Source organism: Somniosus microcephalus, chromosome 12 (assembly GCF_052327205.1).
Source record: "Somniosus microcephalus isolate GS21.2 chromosome 12, FLI_Smic_1.0, whole genome shotgun sequence".
Lineage (NCBI taxonomy): Eukaryota > Metazoa > Chordata > Chondrichthyes > Squaliformes > Somniosidae > Somniosus > Somniosus microcephalus.
In genome coordinates, this window is record NC_140998.1 from 111,886,902 (window position 1) to 111,904,183 (window position 17,282).

The window sequence follows — 17,282 nt, forward strand, 5'->3', positions numbered from 1 at the left end:
GGCTCACCATCCACGGGGGGACCTGCCCTAAGGTGCTTCTTTTTTCCCCGCGCCTTCTTTCCGGCCGGACACGCTCCCTCCCCCCCGCCGGAGGCCTTGGTGGCATCGGCCCCCGACGTCAACCGCGCATCAGACGTACTTGACGCGCGGGCAGATCCGGGGGGAAGGGCGGCGGCGGCGGCGCCAGCCTCGGCCGCACGAGATGATCCGGCGGCCTTGGAGGCAGGGCAGTTCCTCCTGATGTGCCCCACCTCCCTGCAGGCATGGCACCTCACACCGTCCGACGTCCAAAAGGCGCGGTAGGCGGTCCCCTCGTGGAGGACGACGAACGCCCCTTCAGTGTCCTCCTCCCGCGCCAGCTGGATAATCAGCTGGCGCCGGAAGGAGAAGACGTGGCGAAGGCTGGCCTCCCGGAAGCCGAGCGGGATGGGCGTGATCCCCGACCTCACCTTCCCAAGTTGTCGCAAATGGGGAAGGAGGAGCTCACCAGGAACATAGGGCGGGCCGTTGGAAATAATGATCCTCTGCGCGGTGGCCTCGAGAGGATCCACCGGCAGGAAGGTCCCGCCCACGGTGAGCCCCTTGGCGACAGCCAGGGACACCGCCCGCTCCGACCCCAGGAAGAACACAGCCTTCCCATACATTTTCGAGGCCGCGATGATGGCTGAGGGGCCGACAACCCCAGCCATGGCCTTGACGCAGGCCTCGATGGTCATAGTGGGGTGAGTGTAGCTCTTCACCCCAAGCTTTTTTGTTATTAATCGAAAAGGTGACGGGGCAGCAGGAACAGCGGGAGCAGCTGTGGCTGTGGCTACCACTCTCGCATAGGTCCCGGCTGGCCCCGCCACCGGCGAAGATGCAGTCGCCATTCTGGGGTGCTTTTTTTAAGGGCTACACTCACCCCAAGTCACAGGCCTGAAGGTGTTAATGGCCTCGGTGTATATATATATTTTTTTGTCCTCTATTGAGCAGAGGGAGCTGATTAAAATGAGGACACACCTCTCTCCTTATTGATTTAAATTGGGAGAGGAGCCCTCGCCCCTCTGCTCAATTGGCAATTAATAAAATAGATTAAACTAAGGTGCCTTAGAAAGACAGGCAGAGAGAGACAAAGAGAGAGAGAGAGGTGGGGGGGTGGGAAGGAGGGAGGCCGCAAAGGGCAGTGTTGCCACTTAGGATGGTGGGTGGGTGTAGGCAGGTTTGCACTCTCCGATGGAAAATGTCTTTGGTGATGGTGGTCTTCTGGCAGGGGGAGAAGACGTCTTCACCTGGAAAAGCTGGAGAAGCCCAGGCTTAGTCCTGCAACAGGTCTTAACGATGTAATTAAATTAAATTAAGGACTTCACCTTGGGCAGCTCCAAGCTCTCCCAGGGCAGGCAATAGAAGGGATGCTAATTAGTGGTGTGTGTGGCCTAGCTTTTAACAAGAGCACACACACTACACCCCTTGATGATCCGGCCTTGCTTCTTCTTTTCTCCCCCCACCTAAAATACAAAGTCTTGGGAGAGTGCCCCAAATAACACCCACCTGTAGATGTTCCGGATGAAGTTTTCTTCCCTCCTTTCAAGCAGTTGGTTTCTCTCCCCTCTCTCCCTCTCCTGAAGTGGAGGCCAAATTGGGGAGGCAGTGATAGAAAGGCCTCTCCCCTGGTTGATGTTGATGTAGGCCTCCTTTCTCCTTCTCCTCCTCTGTCCTCTCTCTCCAGGCACCTCAGTTGATGTAATGATGGTGGAGTTGGTGGTGGTGGTCCAACGTTCTCCTCCTCTTCCTGGTCAGGGGACCACCACTTTAATCCACTCTCCAAAGTCTGGCTGCTCCCTCTGCTCGTGCTTGCAGCTGAACAGAGGGTAACTTAAGACTGACGTACAGAAGCCTGCTATGGCTTTATATACAGGGGTGGTCACTGCCGGTACTGCAGTATAGAATCAGTTCTTCTCTTAAAGGTACATACACAACACAAATGGCTGCATGTTAAATGATGACTTGTACCTTGTGAAAGCCACCAATTCGGAAATTTAAAAAAAAAAATCTATGCTGCTGTTGCTGGTTGCTTCAGTGTTGCATGTAGGTGGTGAATGACAAAACAGGCCTTCACTAACCTCCTTAATGCAACATGGCTTGGAAAAATGTCTTGTTCCTCGCATAACCTCTGTGGCTGCCTGGAAGGGGAGTGGTGATCTTCACAATCATGGTAGTGTAGTATAGATGTTTGACTGTTCCTCAGCAACATTCCTCTTGCTGAGCCTCAGCATTGCTGCTCCTCCGTCATGTATTGCTCCTCCGTCATGCCCAGGTAGCTGATTCTATTTTTGGAAGATCCACTGGCTGAGGTAGTTTGTTTTATGAGTTATTAACTCTGATATCTTTTATGCTGCTGGAACACCGTCTCTTCCTACTGCATGAAGAAATACCCAGCAAAGGTACAGCAATCTTGGTCTGCACTAGGAAACCCCTTTGAACTGACTCATGCTAAGTGTGAACAGGAGTTCAAAACTCACTTCTTTGTAGTTCCCCCTGCTGACTCCTGTATGAGTTTCTCATGATAGCCCATTAAGAAGTGCTTGACAAACAAAAAGCTGTATTTTTGGAATTACAATTTTTAAAAGACAATTAGCTAGAAAAGCTAATTGTTCTGGAAGCCTTTTTGAATAGGAGCAATGCTGAGAGAGCACCAACTATAGACCAATAGGTGCTTAGTGCATTCCATTAATATTGTACCACTGTTTGAATATTTCAGCTTAAACCTATCAGTATGATCATTCATTCCATTCCCACACAGATATTGATCCAAAAACAGAAAATGCTGGAGAAACTCAGCAGGTCAGGCAGCATCTGTGAAGAGAGAAACAGAGTTAATGGCCCAGAAATTCCATTCGCAGGCCTCCCGCGGGCAGAGGGCTGCGATCTGGAAAAATCTGCGCCTAGACCGGAGGGCTCTCGGGAAGCGCAGAGTTCCATTGCTGGGCCTCTCCAAACTGCTGGTGCACAGGGCCCACGTATCCCAGAGGCACAGGCGGTTCGCAGCGTCCCTGGGATCACGTGGGCCATGGGGAGCCAATCAGAGAAGGAAATCTCTCTTCATACACTTGACAGGAAGACCTGTCAAATATATGAATAGAGATCACCCCCAAAACATAGTAAAACTTTAAATCGATCTTTTAAAGAATCACATTTTTAAAATGACTATAAATTACATAAATTAACTATTTTCAACAAAAATTTAAAATTTTGAAATAAATAATTAAAATTTTTAACGGGGCTAAAAATAACCTTACCTTTCTTTAAAGTATTTTTAAATGATAAATCAGTGGAATTTAAAAAAAAAAACTTTTTTCAACTCTTATCCTGGTAAAAGCAGGCCTTGCGCCTGCTTTTACCAGGCGCAAGAACAGTAAGTGTTTTCTGCGGGCAGAGGGTCTCCAAAAAACGGAACTCTCCACCCGCAGAGGCCCTGCTCCAGGGCAGCTGGAGGATCTGTCAAGAGTTTTCTTGATAGATCGGAAATGCCAGTTTCCAGCGCATGTCTGAAATTGGCATCTCCGATGTCCCTCTGGGTGAGTACACAGCGCGTACCCACCCGTAGGGACCGGAATATCCGGCCCAACGTTTCAGGTTGATGACCTTTCGTCAGAATGAAAAGTCTTCGACCTGAAATGTTAACTCTGTTTCTCTCTTCACAGATGCTGCCTGACCTGTTGAGTTTCTCCAACATTTTCTGTTTTTATTTCAGATTTCCAGCATCTGCAGTATTTTCTTATTGTATCAGATATTGATCCAACTGTTTTTGCTGGGAGTCAGTTTCCCATATCTGTCAGAAATAAATCTATCCAATTCATGCAGTAGGAAGAGATGGTGTTGCCAATTTGATCGGTTGAATACTCTTTTTAGCACTGAGTGAGGCCATCATGATTCATATGAAACAGCAACCCCAAACAAAATGTGTGCATGTTATTTTCTTTTAACAAGTGATAATAATGAAAAGAGCACCAAACCTTTCAACCAAAGTTAGTACTGATCAAAGAGACAGGCCTTCAGTTTGATACATTATGGACCTTGGGAATTACAGGAAATAATAGCTAAAAATCTCCTAAAGTGAGGATTTATACTAATGAATTAATTGATCACCAACTTGTCTGAATGATTCAAGGACTTAAGAACTGGAAGATCATTAAATTGTGACTTCAGGCATTCTCTGAGAAAGATAAAACACTGCAAAAAATTAGTAGTCAAAAATAATGGGGAAATATTAAATTCTGAGTCACATTCAAATATGAATGTCATTTGAACACGTGTGAATATCCACACTTATAAAAATCCGGTTCCAATACATTGATTTGAATGAATTTCAAGCCAGATCTGCACTCAGATAATACAGTGAAACTTGCCTTTGGGATTAAATGAAAGTGTTCTTTATAAACAGTGGGGATCAATTGGCTAACCCCCAAAAATGGATTTGGGATTGCAATGCGCGATTAACCCATGCCCATTCATTGTGTTACAGGCAGTACAGTGAGTTGGTGCTGCCTGCTGCTTTACACGATTGCTGCATGCAGCCAGCGCTCCCCGTGCTGTTCATTGACTGCTCGCATCAGCAGGGGGTCCAATATCACGAGGGGCTAGCGCTACTTAAAGGCAGTCTGCACCTCTTAAAGCTGAGGTGCATTGTGGCTGCAGGATGTTGGTGGGTGTACTGGTCTCGCTAGACATGCTCCCATCTAGTTATCCAGCCAGCTAAACACTCATTTAAATAACTCCTCGACAAGCAGGTTTGCTGTTTTGAAGCTTTACTTGAACAAATTTGTGAAACTGTAAACAAAGACAAAGTATGTTTTGTACATAGAGCTGAGTACTATACATTAAATGTTACATAAGATATAAACATATTTATAACAATAGAATAGACTAATTGTATAACTAAATAGCACTTGAGCTAAACTTCTGTAGCTAACAACTAATAACTTCTTATAAACAAAGCACGGTGGCATAGTGGTTAGCACTGTTGCCTCACAGCGCCAGGGACCCGGGTTCGAATCCGGCCTCGGGTGACTGTCTGTGTGGAGTTTGCACATTCTCCCCGTGTTTGCGTGGGTTTCCTCCGGGTGCTCCGGTTTCCTCCCACCGTCCAAAGATGTGCGGGTTAGGTTGATTGGCTATGATAAATTGACCCTTAGTGTTAGGGGGATTTAATACGTGGGGTTACGGGGATAGGGTGGGATATGTGTTGGTGTAGGGGTTACGGGGATCGGGTGGGATATGTGTCGGTGCAGGCTCGATGGGCCGAAATGGCCTCTATCTGCACTGTGGGGTTTCTGTGTGATTTCTGTGACTACACTGACAAAGTTGCTATCATGTTAACAAACAAAGATACTCACAGACATTGCGTCCTGCCCAGCATATAAGATGATATTACACAGGATTGAGAATCCCTCATGGAAGATTCTCCATTACTCAGTAGGTTCTTTCTGGAATACTACTACTTCTGGGTTAAAACAGGAACAAGGTCAAATGACCTATTGCAGTATACTAACACTGTTATACACTAACTACCACTAGAGGGTGCTATCTGCATGTAATAAGTCCAGAACACTCCCCATCTGGGGTCATTAGCGACTCCACATAATCCTAACTTTACTTGTCACTGGAGTCCCTTGGCGACAAAAGAAGCCGACTTTGCTTTGTCCATCTTGAGTGGTGACCTTCAGATAAGCCACACCTGCAATGGCCTTAGCGGATGCATCTGCAAAGAAACAATGCTCTTTGAATTGGGCACTTGAGGGAGAGAAGGATGTATAGGAGCGAGGTATTCGGATCTCCTGTAAGTCTTGAAGTGAGTCTCTCCATCTGTCCTACTCTGATTCCATCTCTTCAGGGAGGGGTGAATCCCACTCTTCAGCACGTGTAGAGAGTTCCCTGAGGAGCAGTCTGCCTTGTATAGTGACAGGGGCTAAGAAGCCGAGAGGGTCGTATAGGCTGTTGACTGTAGAGCGCACTCCTCGCCGTGTGAAGGGTTTCTTGTCATCTAAGGCTTGGAACGTGAACGTGTCTGTTGCTATGTTCCAAGACACTCCTAGGCTACACTGTAGGGGGAGGTCATCAGTGAAGAGGTCTAGATCCTTGGCGTCCTTAGCACGATCTTCAGGGGGGAATGCCTCCATCACTGCTGGTCTGTTAGAGGCTATCTTGTGTAGCCTGAGGTTGGATAGTGCAAGTAGTTCCTGAGCTCGTCCAAGGGTGCTGATGGCCTCTGCTTCGGTCGGGAATGACTTCAGTGCGTCGTCGACGTAGAACACTCGTTCGATGAACCCTCTCACATCACTGCCAAAGTCGTCGTCTTCTTCCTTGGCAGCCCTCCTTAGTCCGTATATGGTGACAGCAGGGGATGGGCTATTCCCGAAGACATGGACACGTATTCTGTAGTCCACAATGTCTCTGCTGGGGTCGTTGTTGCGATACCACAGGAAGCGGAGGAAGTCTCTGTGGTCTTCTCTCACCACAAAGCAGTGAAACATGTGCTGGATATCGGCAGTGATGGCGACGGGCTCTTCCCTGAATCTCATGAGTACCCCCAAGAGGCTGTTGTTGAGATCGGGCCCTGTGAGGAGTACGTCATTGAGAGGGACTCCCTGATATGGTGCACTGGAATCAAACACCACGCGGATCTGTTCCGGCTTTTTGGGGTGATAGACTCCGAAGGAAGGGAGGTACCAACACTCTTGGCCTTCCTTGAGTGGAGGGGCTAGCTCTGCATGATCGTTGACAAGCATTTTCTTGACAAACTCTAGGAAGTGTGCTTTCATCTTCGGCTTCTTCTCTAGTGTGTGACGGAGTGAGTTAAGACAATTATAGGCATACTCCCTGTTGTTCGGCAGCTGTCATCTGGGCTGCTGGAAGGGTAAGGGTGCAACCCAGCTGTTAGAGCTGTCACGAGAGACCTCATTGTCCATAATCTGGAGGAATCTCATGTCGTCGATCGATGGAGCAAGTTTGTGGTCATTGGCGGTGCGACAGAAGACTGACCGACTCGGGTTCTCTCCAGTGAGCATCATCTGTGTGCTGTTTGTGGAGATCAGCGCTGGGGGGTTCAGAGGCGGGGCCGTATGACTGAACTTCTCTGTCACTCGGATCTGACTACTGCATGGGGTAAGGTAGTTTGGACGACCATTCTCCAAGATGGAAGTCTTGAGTGTGCTCACCTGAGATGGCTTGTGAGCACCCTTGAGGCACACGTCTCCAACAACGACCCAGCCGAGGTCTAGCCTTTGGGCGAAAGGGGCGTTATGTGGACCGTTGATCTGTTTCCTTATCTTATGTACCCTCAGGATGTCCCTTCCCAACAACAGAAGTATGTCTGCATCTGGATCAAGAGGTGGGATCTCGTCTGCAATGCGTCTCAGATGACGGTGGTGATGAGCTGCATTCGGAGTGGGAATCTCAGAACGGTTGTCGGGGACTTGATTACATTCGATGAGTGTAGGAAGGGGGAGACTAATCTTCCCGTCGGCTGACTCAACAACATAACTGCAGGCCCTCCTGCCAGCTGTCTCTGAAATTCCAGCACATGTCTTCAGCGTGTAAGGCGATGGACTTCCTTTGACCTTGAAGATGTCGAAGAACGCGGATCTTGCTAGAGAACGATTGCTTTGTTCGTCTAGTATGGCATACATCTTTCCAGATTCCTGGCGACGTCCTACAGGGTACACATTAATGAGGCATATCTTGGAGCATGCTCTTGCGCTCACTCCTTCTCCACACACCTCGGTGCACTTGGATGTAATCTCCGGACCGGCAGCTCCCTCTCTCTCCCCGCCGTGCTCTGAGGTGGGAGGAGGCGACTCTGACTTCCAAGGAGCTGGGCCTGGGTGGAGTGCTGAAATGTGCCAATCACTTTCACATTCTGTGCATTTTGCATCTACCTTGCAGTTCTTGGCGAGATGGTTCGTGGAAGAGCAGCACTTGAAACATATAGAGTTCTCTTTGAGATACTGTTTGCGATCTTCCAGGGACATCTCTCTGAAGCCTCTGCACTTCTTTAATGGATGCGGCTTGTTGTGGATGGGGCATTGTTTGCTCATATCCTCAGATTTCTTCTGATCCCTTGTGTTCTCAATTGAAGACACTTGCACTTTGTAGACAGATATTGGTGTCTTCCCATGTCTGTCAAACTTGTCTCTTCTGGCTAGTGCTGTGTGGGAGGAGAAGAGGTTGAAGTTGGGGTCGGTCCTGGCTTTGGCTTCTTTACGGATGAAGTTGGCAAACACAGAGAATGGAGGGAAGGTAACGTCGTGCTTTAGTTTGAACTCTGACCCAAATGATATCCACTCCTCCTGCAGGTTGAATGGAAGCTTCTCAATGATGGGACTTACCCCTCTGGAAGTGTCTAAGTACGATAGGCCGGGTAGGTAGCCGTCCTGCTTTGCGGCTTCGAGTTCCAACAGCAGATCTCCAAGGCTGCGGAGCTTCGGGGGTTCCTTATTTGTCAACTTCGGAAAGTTCTCCAACCTGTCAAAGAGAGCCCTTTCAATGGCTTCAGGTGAGCCGTAGCTTTCTTCCAGCCTCGCCCAAGCCATCTTCAACCCCGCTGGCGGATGTCCCACATTGACCGCTTTTATCCTGCGTGCCTGTCCGGCGGACTCTGGGCCGAGCCATTTGATAAGGAGGCCGAGCTTTTCTCCTGCCGACAGGTCTAAGCCCGATATGGCACCGTGGAAGGAGGACTTCCAAGCCCGATAATTCTCTGGCCTGTCATCAAACTTGGTTAACCCTGTAGTCACCAGCTGGCTGCACGCAAGGTATTTGGCAAGGTCGTAGGTGCTGGGACCTGTACCGGGGTTGCCTTGAGTTGGGGCTCTAATGGGGGTCTCAAGGAAATGAAAGGGGGTTTGCTGCTGACTTTCTCTCTTCAGCGTGTCTTCTGTTTGGCAGGGGAGGATCCTGCGACTTGAGGCACGCTGTCTATTTTGACCTTGGTTGGCGACTTGGGGCATGTTATATGAAGTGATTGTGTCTGTAGAGATGTGCGGGTCTTCATCCCTCTCTCTCGTAAAATGTATGTCGGCATGGTCGCTCACGTAATCTCTGGTGCGCTGTCATCGACTCTGCCGCAGAACGGGAATTAAAGGCTTGTTAGCTGTCTTGGGATCAGCTTCCTATAAAATTGCCTCGAATACTTGTGCTGTTGTGTATGTACCTTTAAGGGAATAATTGGTCTTAGACTGCAGTACCGGCAGTGACCACACCTGTATAAAAGGCCCTAGCAGGCTTCTGTAGTTTCAGTTTCAAGCTGCCTCTTGTTCAGTAAAGTACCTGTTAAACTGTTCTCCCGAAGTCCGTGTATTATTGAGGCGCGGACTTTACAGTGGCGACGAGTAAGTTCGAACTCACCTGCAGTGTGGCATCATCTCACGGGGATCTTGCCTGAAAGGAAGGTCCTGGAAGGTCGTAGTCTGAGCAACGAGCGTCGACCGAGGGCAACCGCCCAGAGAATCCATCGGTGTTTGGAGAATTGCGGGAGAGACTGTGGTTCCAGCGAATCGTGCTGGTAGCAGGTAGCGCGCTGACCCTTCCGGACTGCAGTGGGCTCAAGCTCGATCGAGCATCTCTACAAATCGGGCCGCGCAGCGTCGCCGGGAAAAGAAAACAAGAGAGAGAGGGTGGAGCGCACAGGGCGCGGTCGGTGCTCGAGAACAGGACAGCGGAGAGAAACTAAATGAGGGGGAAGGAAAGCGAGACGCGCCGAAGCTGCGGGTCACCGCCATTACCCCGTAGAACGCTAGGAGCAGCATGGCAGTAAGGGGAAGAAGCAAAAGCGCGGGAGGCGCCATTTTATCCCGTCGGGGAAGAAGCAAAAGCGTGGGAGGCGCCATTTTATTCCATTGGGGAAGAAGCAAAAGCGCGGGAGGCGCCATTTTAAATCGCCCAAGATGCCGAAAAGTGGCAGTATCACTGCTTTCGACAACGAGGTAGAAGACTGGACCACGTATGTGGAAAGAATTGAAGTGTACTGCAAGGCAAATGAGGTGGCTGATGTAAAGAGGGCATCGGTATTATTAAATCTGATGGGTGCGAGTACGTACGGCCTATTGCGGAATTTAATTACCCCAGCTAAACCAATGGAGAAAAGTTTTGAGGAGATTGTTCATATCTTACAGGAACATCTAAGCCCTACACCACTGCTGATAGCAGAAAGATTCAAGTTCCATAAAAGAAACCAGCACAAAGATGAGAGCAATGCTGACTATCTTACGGAACTACGCAAGTTATCGAAGCACTGCCAGTTCGGAGCAGGACTGGCAGACACCTTACGGGATAAGTTTGTCTGCGGGCTCCAGAGTGAAGGAACCCAGAAACAACTACTTTCAAAAAAGGACCTGACGCTAGAACAGGCTTTCAGCGTGGCAGTATCCTACGAAGCAGCAGTACGGGGAGCTGCGGAAATACAACAGAAACCACAAGAATACAGCACTAACGAAATGGCGTATGGAGCCGAAAAGTGCTATCGCTGCGGCAGAACAACCCATGAGCAGAAGGACTGCTGGTTTAAAGACAAAATATGCAGGCAATGCGGGAAAATGGGACATATAGCAAGAGTCTGCAGGTCGGGAAAGAAGACCAACACGACAAGAACTACTAAGGAACAGTACAGGAAAGTAAAGAAACTGACAGATAGTAGTTCAGAAGATCAGGAGAGTGATAAGGACTCCGGGAGCAGGCGACTAAGTTGTTTAAAGTTACACAACGTGATCGCAAAAGAAGATCACCGAACCATTTGGGTCACCCTCATGATAGCAGGGTCCCCAGTGAAGATGGAATTGGACACAGGATCAGCCCTAACTGTCATGAATCGACGAGACTATGAGCGGCTATTCTCACACATACCCTTAAAGGACACATCCATTGTATTGAAGACATACACGGGGCAAAAGGTCTACCCCAGAGGAAAAATAAGGGTGCCAGTTAAATATAACGGAAAGGAAACACAGAAACTATACATGTATATACTGCGCGATGGAGGACCACCATTATTGGGACATGAATGGATCCGAAGACTACAATTGGATTGGCATTCCATTCTGGCACTAACTGTGACTGACAAAAAAGATGATGACGTCGCACCTGGACGTCTGTCACAAATTCTATCTGATGCGGAAGAGATGTTCCAACAATGACTTGGGACTCTAAAAGGAGTAAAGGCAACCATAAAGATTGAGGATAACGCAACCCCAAAATTTTTCAAGGCCAGACCGGTGCCATACGCGATACGCCCAGCTGTGGAAGCTGAACTGGAGAGTCTGGAGCGTTCGGGGGTGCTGTCTAAGGTGGACTGGAGCGAGTTGGCCACACCCATCGTTCCTGTAATGAAGAAAGCATTGAGCAGCATGCCTGGGGAGCCAAGGAAGGTTCGCATCTGTGGGGACTTCAAGGTGACTGTGAACCCAGTCCTGCACACAGTACAGTATCCGCTTCCGCGGATAGAAGATATTTTCGCCTCACTATCTGGAGGGAAACGTTTTACAAAGATTGACCTGGCTCAAGCGTATCTACAAATGGAGGTGGAAGAAGCATCTAGGAAATACCTCACGATAAACACTCACTGCCTTTACCAGTACAATCGACTGGTATTTGGGGTAGCATCGGCCCCGGCTATGTGGCAGAGGGCAATGGAACAAGTCCTGCAAGGGATCCCGGGGACCCAGTGTTATTTGGACGACATCCTGGTTACGGGCAAAAATGACAATAAACACCTTGCCAACCTGGCACAGGAGCTCACGAGATTGCAGGAATATGGGCTACGAGCCAACCGTCCCAAATGCGAGTTCTTCAGGAGACAAATCTCGTATTGTGGCCACATGATTGATGAGGAAGGGTTGCATAAGTCGCCGGACAAGATTGAGGCTATAGTCAAGGCTCCAGCACCAGAAAATGTGTCGCAACTGAGGTCGTTCCTCGGGTTGGTGAACTACTACCATAAGTTCTTGCCGAATTTATCTACAATTCTGCACCCACTGAACACCCTCCTTCAAACTGGTGTAACATGGAAATGGAGTGATGAGTGTAAGCGTGCCTTTCAGGAATGTAAATGCCAAATCACTTCAAAAGAAGTATTGGCCCACTACAACCCAACACTACCGATTCGGTTGGCATGTGATGCGTCACCTTACAGCATTGGAGCGGTGCTGTCACACAAATTCCGTGACGGTTCAGAGAGACCAATAGCCTTTGCATCGCGCTCGTTAACCTCAGCCGAGCGTAACTATGCCCAGATTGACAGGGAGGCCCTCAGCCTGGTGTGGGGGGTGAAGAATTTCAATCACTATCTGCACGGGCAGAAATTCACCCTACTGACTGATCATCAACCCCTGGTCTCAATTTTTAACCCAAAGAAGGGCGTTCCAGTGATGACGGCGCAACAGCTGCAAAGATGGTCACTTTTTCTAGGGGCACATCAGTATGACATAGAGTACAAAGGTACGAAACAACATGGAAACGCTGATGGGCTGTTGCGCCTACCGTTGCCTACGGCGGAAGAAACACCTGCAGTGGACCCGGTGGAGATATTCCATGCGACCATAGTCGAATGTTTTCCTGTTACAAACGCAAGTATTGAGAAGGAATCCCGAAATGACCCGACACTCTCTCGGGTCTATGATTTGACGGTGAAGGGATGGCCAGCATATGGCAACTCACTGTTGCCAGCATTCTCGCCAAGGAGGGAACAGCTGTCAGTGTGCCGGGGAACATTGATGTGTGGATCCCGAGTGGTAATTCCACCCAAGTTGAGAGATAGAGTACTCAATGAGCTTCACGAGGGTCATCTGGGAGGGGTAAAAATGAAGAGCCTAGCCAGGGCTGTTGAGTCTGTGTTTTCCAAATGTAGTTATGCTGAATAACTGGACACAGACAACAGAATACTTAAACAGGTCTTTAGTAATTGAGGGTCAGGGCTGAACTGAAATACAAACTGCTCCACAGGGTTTATATACCGGTGTGGTCACGACCGGTACTACAATATACAGGAGCCATCAGAAAGTAGTTCATCACCTTAAGGTAGTCTCTTAAGGTGGTACAGGTTACATACACTACAATTCCTCCCCTTTTAGCTTAACAGTGTACACCCCAATTTAAACATAACATGGATAACATATATACAACTTTCTTACAAAACTGTTCAAAGATTCAGTCTCTGAGGAGGCCTCCTGATCCGGGCTGGATAACGCCTTTCAGGGGTCTCTGGTTCTCGTTGCTGGGGTGACTCATCCATTTGATCTCTTATGGATTGAACATCATCATGTACGTTCAAGTCTGAGGTAGCTGCTACAGGCTCAATAACTTCTTCAACTGGTGTCTCTGCCGTAGACATGGGGTCGACCCTTGTTCTCGATTCCACAAGTTGGTCAGCATGACGTCGTATTACGTTCTCACCAATGTCTACCGTGTACATCAAGGGTCCTTGTCGGGCACGAATTGTTCCGGATTGCCATTTATCATTCCTATAGTCCCTGGCCAACACTGGTTGTCCTATTTCGAAACTCCGAGTGCCCTTGTTATTTACGTGCTGGAATTGTTTGTTTTCGACTTCCCTACGCACATTGGGTTTTAACAAATCCAATCGGGACCGCAACCTCCTGTTATAGAACATTATGGCAGGACTTTGATTTGTCACTGTATGCGTGGCGTTTCGATACGCCATCAGGAAATTGTCCACCTTGTGTTGTAGTGGAATATGGTCTTCGCTCATGGCCTTTATCGCCTTTTTGAACGTTTGTACAAATCTCTCGGCCAACCCATTTGTAGCCGGATGATATGGGGCAGATGTATAGTGTTTCACCCCATTCTTCTTCATGAATTTCTGGAATTCTTCTGACACGAACTGTGGTCCGTTGTCTGAACATATTTGTTCCGGCAGCCCATTCCTTGCAAATATGGTTCTTAGAACTGCGATCGTCTTTTCAGAGGTAGTGGTCGACATCTTAATCGCTTCTGGCCATTTAGAATGTGCGTCTACCGCTATCAAAAACATGGAATCCATGAATGGACCTGCAAAGTCGATATGCACACGTTGCCATGGGGTTGAAGGCCATTCCCACGGATGCAGCGGTGCAATTGGAGGTGCATTTTGAACTTTTTGGCACCCTGAGCAGCTTTTAGTCAGATCCTCTATTTGTTTGTCGATACCTGGCCACCACACATAAGCCCTAGCAAGGCCTTTCATCCTGACTCCCCCCAGATGACCTTCATGCAGTTCCTTCAGAACTCTCTCCCTTAATTTAGGAGGAATAATCACCCTTGTTCCATACATCAATGTTCCTTGACAGACGGACAGCTGCTCCCGTCTGGCTGAGAATGCCGGTAACAGTGGTTCGCCATGTGTTGGCAATCCCTTCACTGTCAAATCGTAGACCCGAGACAGTGTCGGGTCGTTTCTGGTCTCTCTCTCAATACTTGCATTGGTGACTGGTAAGCATTCGATGATGGTCAAGTGAAATAGCTCGACAGGATCAACTGCCGGTGCCTCTTCCGCTGCAGGTAGTGGCAGGCGCGACAGCCCATCAGCATTACCATGTTGCTTTGTACCTTTGAATTCGATATCATATTGATGTGCCCCTAGGAAAAAGGACCATCTCTGAAGCCTCTGCGCCGTCATAACCGGAACACCCTTCTTAGGGTTAAAGATGGAAACCAATGGCTGGTGATCTGTCAGCAGCGTAAACCTTTGGCCTTGCAGGTAATGGTTAAATTTCTTAACTCCCCACACGAGGCTGAGAGCCTCCCTATCTATCTGAGCATAGTTGCGCTCAGCGGAGGTCAATGATCTGGATGCGAACGCGACTGGCCTTTCCAAGCCATTTGGCAACTTATGTGAGAGCACTGCCCCGATACCATATGGAGAAGCATCACAAGCTAAATGAATAGGCAGCGTTGGGTTAAAGTGAGCCAACACTTCCTTAGAGGTGATCAGTGCCTTGCTTTTTTGAAAAGCCCGCTTACAGTCCTCGCTCCACTTCCATGGTACTCCCATTTGCAAAAGAGTGTTCAGTGGGTGTAACACCGTGGATAAATTTGGAAGAAACTTGTGGTAATAGTTAATCAACCCAAGGAACGACCTCAACTGGGATACATTTTCCGGAGCGGGAGCTTTCACAACAGCTTCGATCTTGTCAGGTGACTTATGAAGCCCCTCCTGGTCAATGACGTGACTGCAGTACGAGATTCGTTTCTGAAAGAACTCACATTTCTGGCGATTAACTCTGAGTCCATATTCTTTCAATCTGGTGAGCACCTGCTCCAAATTCGCGAGGTGTTCCTTATCATCATCTCCTGTAATCAGAATGTCATCCAGGTAGCATTGTGTGCCTGGAATTCCCTGTAATACCTGCTCCATGGCCCTTTGCGAAATTGCTGGAGCCGATGCCACTCCAAAAACCAGTCTATTATACCGATATAAGCCCTTATGTGTGTTGATCGTGAGATACTGGCGTGACGCTTCATCAACTTCCATCTGTAAGTACGCCTGCGCCAGGTCTATCTTGGTGAAGTGTTTCCCGCCAGACAGCGAAGCGAAGATATCCTCAATCCGTGGAAGCGGATATTGCACCGTGTGAAGAACCGGATTAACAGTGATCTTGAAATCGCCACAGATGCGAACCTTCCCAGGTTCCCCCAGCTTGTTGCTCAACGAACGCTTCATGACAGGAACAATGGGTGTGGCCCATTCACTCCAGTCCACCTTTGACAGTACTCCTGAACGTTCTAGCCCTTCCAGCTCTGCTTCCACAGCAGGTCGTATCGCATAAGGTACCGGTCTGGCTTTGAAAAATTTTGGGTTTACATGTTCTTCAACCTTGATGTTTGCCGTAATTCCTTTCAGTGTTCCCAGTCCCTGTTGGAACACCTCCTTAGCATCGTCCAATATTTTGGACAGTCGTTTAGGTTTGACGTCGTCCTCTTTACAGGAATCTACAGTTAGTGCTTGTAAGGAATGCCAGTCCATATTTATTCTCCGGATCCATTCCCGTCCCAGTAGTGGTGGACCTCCCTCAGGTAACACATACAAGTCCATTCCCTGACTTTCTTTACCATTGTAGACCACCTTTACCTTTATCTTTATGATGGGGTATACTCTTTGCCCCGTGTATGTTTTCAATACAATCTCCGTATCCCTCAGGGGAATGTGTGAGAATAACCTTTTGTACTCTTGCTTATTCATGACCGTCAATGCCGATCCAGTGTCCAATTCCATCTTCACTTGGACTCCTGCTATCCGAAGCATGACCCAGATAGTTTGGTGGTCTGCTGTGTTACCCACATTATGTATTTTTAGACAACCCAGTTCCTTACTGCTGGAGTCTGAATCCGTCTTTTGTTCATCCGAACTGTTCTCTGTCACCTTGTGTACTTTCTTGTACTTCTCCTGCAGTGACTTTTTGTTGTTGGTCTTCTTTCCTGACCGGCATACTTTCGCTATGTGACCAAGTCTGCCACATTTCCTGCATTCTTTATCTTTGAACCAGCACTGGTTCTGATCATGCGTTGTCCTTCCGCAACGATAACACTTTACCGCACCCAATGCCATTTCATTGGTGCTGAATTCCGATGGCCTTTGCTGCATTTCCGCAGTGCCTCGTGCTGCTGCCTCGTGCGATGCTGCAATGCTGAAAGCTTTGTCCAGCGTAAGATCCTTTTCCTCTAGCAGTCGCTTCTGGGTTCCTTCCTTTAGTAGCCCACACACGAACTTATCTCTCAGAGCGTCTGCTAGTCCTGTACCGAACTGATAGTACTTTGATTACTTGCGCAGTTCGGTTAAGAATTCAGCATTGCTTTCCTCTTTAAGCTGAATTCTTTTGTAAAATTTAAATCGTTCCGCTATCAGCAGCGGCGTGGGGTTTAAATGCTCTTGCAGGATAGTAACAATCTCCGCGAAACTCTTTCCTACCGGTTTATCTGGTGTTACAAGGTGCCTTAATAACCCGTACGTCTTCGCACCCATCGAGTTTAATATGGTTAGTGCTTTCTTATCCGCCGGTACCTCATTCGCTGTACAGTAAACTTCAACGCGTTCCACATAAGTGGCCCAATCTTCTACATCGCTATCAAAAGCAGTGATGTTACCCATTTTTGGCATCTTGTTGAGTTTCCTTTATTTTATTTATTTTTCCAAAATGGCGGCTTCCCGCGCTTGGCGGCTTTTCCCGCGCTTATCTTCTTCCCCTGCCGACTAAAATGGCGATTACCGCGCTGTTGCCACTCTCGCCTCCCAGCGGTCCTTATTTCCCCTGACGCTGCTG